The sequence below is a fragment of the Ursus arctos genome, unplaced genomic scaffold, assembly GCF_023065955.2.
Source record: "Ursus arctos isolate Adak ecotype North America unplaced genomic scaffold, UrsArc2.0 scaffold_6, whole genome shotgun sequence".
Taxonomy (NCBI): Eukaryota; Metazoa; Chordata; class Mammalia; order Carnivora; family Ursidae; genus Ursus; species Ursus arctos.
Genome location: NW_026623078.1, coordinates 52,101,290 through 52,107,880, shown reverse-complemented (window position 1 = coordinate 52,107,880; position 6,591 = coordinate 52,101,290). Strand labels below are relative to the sequence as shown.

Below are 6,591 nucleotides of genomic sequence, written 5' to 3'. Positions count from 1 at the left end.
ACAGTTATAAGGAAATGAAGTCCAAGATAAATGAGGAGATGGTAAGAGAGTACCAGCTGCCTCAAATGAGTTTAATTCTGCAAATCCTGTGAAATACATCTAAAATAATAAAATAACTTACAGATGTGATCATACAAACATCAGCATCAATCTTTAAGCAGTCCTGGAGAAGGGCACGATCACCAAAGCTTGGAGATAGGCAAATATTGGTTGCTGTTACGGCAAAAAGGGGGATTTAAGAAAATATAAAATTGTTGGTTTTATATGGATTCCCAGCAAAACTTTGGAAAGAGTTAACAAAGTGTTTTAAGCACTTAAAAATGCAATGTTGATTATTAAGAGCCAACCTGGAGTCCCTATAAATAAATCTGTATGTGTCTTTTTTTTTTTTAGTTGCATCAACCCCTTGTTGAAAATAGTCAAGTTATAAATTATATAAAAAAAAAACTACACATACTAAATTGGCTTTCTTTCTTTCTTTCTTTCTTTTTTTTGATAAGTCTGCTAGAACAGCGGAATGATGAAGTTAATTTATGTTGAGTTTTTCCTAGGCATTTGACAAAGTGTCTCATGATATACATTAGGCAAGATGGAGAAATCTGAAAAAATTGATAGAATCATTATTATTTATTGAGAGCCTACTATATGTCAGGAACTATGTGAAACATTTTGTGAGTATTAATTCATTTAATCCTCAACCCATCCCTATAAAGTAAAAACAAGTGTCCCATTTTACAGATGAGGAAAGTAAACAGAGATTCATCAGGTAATTTGCCCAGGGTCATATAGCTAGGGTTTGAGGGGTCAACCCTGAGATCAAAGCTTGGGTGCCTAAAAATTGCACTATATTTCAGAAGGATGGACCCACAACTGGGTAAAATGCCTATACAGAAATAGTTCATCTGTAGATTCATGCCAACCCGAGGGAATCACTAATGCCTGCCGTGAGTCTACAAAATTACAACAGACTTGCTCAACATATTCATTAGCAACTTGGATAAAGTACAGAAGTTGGGCTTATCAAATTTATAGATGGCAGAAAGCTAAAGGGGGGAGTTAGCTAATACTAGAAGGGAGAGAATCATGATCTAGAATGATCTTGACAGATGAGAATAACAGGCCAGAGCCAACAAGATGAAATTTAATAAGGACCATGGTAAAATCCTATTACTCTGGTTACACAAGTAAGTACAATTAGGAACACCCTGCTTAAGAGCATAATACAAAATGTAGAAACCTAGAAAATTCGTTAGATCCATTGATATGGTCGGTCTCCTACAAATTGAGTCCAAAAGGAGAATTACGCAACAACAGCAAAATGAACTCCAAAGCTGAAGCTACCCTATTTCATCCAATCTGAGATGCCACTGATTGTAAGATGCACCAGGGCTTAGTACCATCGAGAAAAGGGGGGGGGGAATGCCATCAATAAAACTAGGACACAATACTTTCGTATCACCTAGCATTTTTATTTTATAATAATTGAAAGAACTTTTGGACCTTTAGTTGATCTTTGAGAAAGATGTGGTGGTTGTTGCAGCTCCTGACTTGCAGCTGTTAGCTCTTGCCAGGGACAGGCTTTTAAGGAGGTTTTCAAGGACACCAGAAGGACACCCAGGGAGCCACAGAGGCGGGATTCACCAAACTAGAGTCACGCTAACCAGCCACGATGGAAATCCGCTGCAGAATGTGTCAGCAGACTTGACTGGAGGCACAAAGGAAAAGAACCTCACAGTGAAAGGACTTAGTCTTCCACCAAGACTCTTAGAATCACTGCGAGAAAAATTTTCCATGCTGGAGTAGAACCTTGGACTTGGGATTACTTCCAGATGAGAATCCACAAGCGAGCATGGCTTTGGCTGTTTCTTCCAAGACTGTCCAGCAGATTACTTCCATCAGTATGGAGCTGGGAGTACAGGTTGGAGTCACTATTGCTGATGCTTAAATTAGCTTTTTACATTAATTGATCATGAGTTACTAAAAAAAAGTTTGACAGATCCTATCATGTCAATTGTTCATAGGAAAGAAGGAAAATATAAGAGAAATAAATAGGTTAAAGTATTTTCCCAAATGTCTCATTTGGAGTCCAATCTTCTGAAATGCATTTCACTTCAAAGTTGGGTATGTATGTCTTGTTTTTCCAAGCGCAGTTGTCCTATGCACCACCGGGAGTATCCGTTATGCAAAATTTATTTTTTTAATGATTTTATCTATTTATTTGAGAGGGCACACATATGAATGGTGGAGGAGCAGAGAGAGAGGGAGAAGCAGACTCCCTGCTGAGCAGGGAGCCCAATTTGGGGCTTGATCCCAGGACTCTGAGATCATGACCTGAGCCAAAGTCGGATGCTTAACTGACTGAGCCACCCAGGGCCCCTATGCAGAATTTATTTAAACAGTTCTTTCAAGGATTATTTTCCATGCAATGACTCCACTCTCTACCCCAAGTTTTAATACAGGTCCTTTCTTGGTCTTTTTAGAAGGTGTCAACAGAGGATTTCAGAAAACAACCAGGATTTTTCTACTTCCTGAAATGGTCCTTAAATTGTTTATTGAATGAAAGTTGATGAGTTGCTGTTGCCCATTTTTGCCATGAGAAACCTCAAGCCGGTTGGTACATGTGCAGGCAGCCACTGCTACGTTTTGTCTGCTGCCTGGCCAGCAGCAGTTATCAGATACCAGGGAGCAGAAGATGCATCTTAAGTTCAGAGATGCCAACTGTGAAAAGATGTGTATCTAGGAGTCAATAAATTTCTGTAATTATGCTCTACCTGCAGGTTGGACCCCATCCAGACTTTGGGAACTATACTGTCCCATGACAAGGGAAGTTCAAGGGACTCTTACATTCATGGATCTAATTGTCACAGTTCTGTCTAGTCCGGTGTGACTTCATCTAATAACCCATAATTTTGCTAAGAGAAGAATATGAATCCTCAGCTTTCCAGGCAGGGGCATGAGTTAGGCAGCTGGAGAGTGCCTTTGGCTAACTGACAATCCGTAGCCCATCTCAATGTGTCTATCCAGTGCTCTACACCTCATGGAATGGGCAGTACACATCACACACTCGACAACAATCTTTCCTGAAACGTGTGGTGATGAAGTTGGGGATTTGCAGACAACAGGATGCCTCTCTTATAAATATTCTCATGAAGAGCATAAATATTGAACTCAGGCTGAGTTGGGGTCTATTCTGACACTTATTAGACACATGATCCTGGCCGAGCTCACCTTGCTAAGCTTCAACATCCCTGCTGTTATAGTACTCCATTGGTATAATAATAGTTATCACTATTAAATATGATCGTGTATATAAAATGCTGAACACCATGCCTGACACATACAGTGAATGAACAGTAAATGGTGTACCAGAATGAATTTCAGGTGGATCAAAGATTTGAATGTAAAAAGTGAAATAATAAAAATAGTTGAAGATGATAGGGGAGATTGTTTTTATAATGTCAGAATGGAGAGGGCTTTTCTAAATATGATATATGTGAAGAGGAGGAGAAGGAAAAAAAGCCCAGGATGAAAAGATGGATACATTTGACTACTCAAAAAACAAAACCTTCTATGTAGAAAAATATACCATAAACAAAGTAGACAGCCAAATGACCACGTGGAAAAAAAGCAGGTGGACCATGTAACACAAAGGGTTAATTTTCTTAATATATAAAGATCTCCTAGAAACCAACAAAGAAAACATCCTTAAACTAATTGGAAGTTTGGCAAAGGATATTTAAAAGAAATTAAAATTGCTCTTATACACATAAAAAGATGCTTAAAATCATAAGAAAAGAAATTCAGTAGATAAGTAAAAACTACAACAAGCTATTTGGCTTCTGCTCCCTTCCTCCGACAACGTGTTATACCCACCTGCCGGGGCCTCTGCCCACTAACAAGTGCAGATTCTTCCTCACTCTGCTGCTCTTCACCTCGGACTCCCTTTCTTGCCTCCTTCTAGGAACCCCCACTGAGTGAGAAAGCCTATTGAGGAAGGAAAGGCTTGTCCCTCCACTGGCCCCAGGACTTCCCCCTAGCTTCCAGGTTCTGAGGATGCTAGACTGGCTCTCCCCAGTGAGGACAGAGCTCTAACTAGGATAGAACTTAAAAACAGGTTTGGTTTGGTTTGGTTTTTACATAGTATTGAGTCCATATTCAGGGAGCAATACTCTGGAATATTCTGCACTGATCGACCCACGTTTCTTTCTTAGCTAAAGGGCAGTGCATTGAAAGGAGGGCAGCCACCTGGGGGGTAGGTATTGAAACTATGTCATTCAGGAAGCAGATGAAGGAATTGAGGATGTGAGGGTTTTGGGGAAACTACTGGAAGGAAACACAGCTGTCCTAGAGCAGCTGAGGGGCTGTCTGTCCTAGGAGATAGGTTAGGCTTGCCAGGTATAGTAACTGAAAGCAGAACTCAGGGCAAAGGGTAGAAGTCATGGGAGAAGATTCAATAAACTTCAGAGCAATCAGAGCTTGCTAAAAATATAATGTATGCCTTCTAAGGGAACAACCTTTGTAGCTAGACATATACAAGCAAATGGTGGATGACAGACTTTAAGGGAGAAATCCTTTTCAGAGAGGCTACCATTGGCCAACCTAAGATCTCTGTCTCTGTCTCTGTCTCTGTCTCTCTCTCTCTCTCTCTCTCTCACACACACACACACACACACACACACACACACCATTCTTTGTTTCCCCTTGTTTATTGTCAATCCTCCCCGACTAGAACGGAACCTTTTGGAGATGAGGGATTTGGCCCATTCTCTTCATTGCTATATCCCTATGATTTAGGACATACTTGGCACATAGCAGGCATTTATTGCTGAATGAATGAATGATCAGGGGTGGGTAGTGGGTCTGATTATCTCTGGGTACTTTCCAGCTCTAGAATCTTAAGAGTTTTATGTCCTATGAAGCATGCCCTGTGGCCCCAGACATTTGGAGCCACGCTTGGCTGGAGAGGTGTGTAACTGAGAAGATCATCAAGGCCACGTGTGCAGATTTCTAAACAGGCGCAGAACTCATGTGGCCAGTGCAGGGAGGGACAGGCGTGACTGTCGGCGGGCGGGGCAGGAGGGCTTCAGGGAAGGGACAGATCTGAGACATGAGCTACAGAGAGGCAGACTTAGGTTTTGGACGGGAACCTCGGCCTTTGAGCAAGTTATTTAATATCTCTGAGGCTCAGTTTCCTCATTTGTAAAAACCTCCCACGATCATGTGAAAATGAAATGTGGCTCATGGGCCCTGGCCAATCACAGAAGTTTGCTGTTTAGAAAGTGCTCCCTCCCCTTATGGTGATTGCTGTTGTGCTATTTAGCTTGAGTTTTGACCCAGTGGGGTTTTTTAAATAGAGATGTGGAAAAAGGACTTGCCAAGTAGAGGACAGGACCTCCAGAAAGGCTTGCAGCAGGAAAGCAAAAATTATACTGGACTTCTGACACCAAGGTCGGAAGCAGGGAGTCCAGACCCAAACTGTGGGTTCAGTTCCTGGCTCTCACTTACTGGGTGACCTTGGGCACTTAACCTCTCTGTGCCTCAGTATCCTCATCTGCAAAATGGGGCTAATAGTCCTTGTGCTACAGGTTGTTGTGAGGACTGAATGAGTTACGATATGTAAAACTCTTGGAACACAGAGTAGCACACCATGAACACTCTACATGCGTTAGTTGTTAGGGTTATTATGCACTCTGAAGAAAGTCTACCCATATCTGTGTCGTTACAGGGGAGGAGGGAGATGTGGGAAGGTAGGGTGAAACCAAACATGAGTGCCATCAGAGTGTGAGCTCTGCCAGACATGGGCTTTTCACATGTACAAGTCTGGGCCCCCCTTCAAGGCCAAGCTCATCCCCCCATCTGCTTCCCACAGAAAGCCTCTCCCAACTGCCCTGCTCCCTGGGTTCCTGGAGCACCTTGGATTGGTGCTTTCCATGTCCCACCTTGTACCGTCATGTATATTTTCATATTCTGCCTCCCCAACTCAACTGTGTATTCATAGGGGAAGGAAAGACAATGCCTGTCACAGACTACAGTTAATCTAGTCTCTTTCCACCATGTTCTGCCATGAGTGTGAGCAGAGTCTGTGGGTGGGTAAGAACAGCCTTGGAATCAGGTGGTCTTGTGTTTGAAGCCCAGCTCTCCTACTTTTAGATACATGACCGCTTCACCTTACTAGACCTCCATTTCATCATCTATAAAATGGAGACACTATTATTACCTACCTCATAGGCCTTTGTAAAGATTGAGAGAATGCATGAAAAGTATTTAGCACAGAGCCCGTGGTCATAGTAAACATTGGGTAAGTGGTAGCTTTGATTACATTCAAGACAAAAGAGAACATTGCTAAGAAGCGATCCTATCAGAAGCGCAGTCTGATGCAGTGGATTGGAGCAGGGAGAGCAAGGTGAGGCCCCCACAGCAATAGTCCAGCATTGAAGGGACTTTTGATCTATTGTCTTTGGCCCCTGGCCTCCCCACCCCCGACGGTGGAAGCACTGGTCATTCAATCCCATGAAAATGGCAGTCTTAGTTTCAGTAACAAAATGATAAGAACTCACTATGAACTGTATCAATATTAATTTCCTGGTTGGG

The 6,591-nt window shown here is 42.2% G+C and overlaps 1 pseudogene; it reads left to right on the top strand.

The window, feature by feature from the left end:
* The first annotated feature begins 1,153 nt into the window (after positions 1-1,153).
* Positions 1,154-3,773, top strand: LOC130542881 (40S ribosomal protein S20-like; annotated as a pseudogene).
* Positions 3,774-6,591: the final 2,818 nt, after the last annotated feature.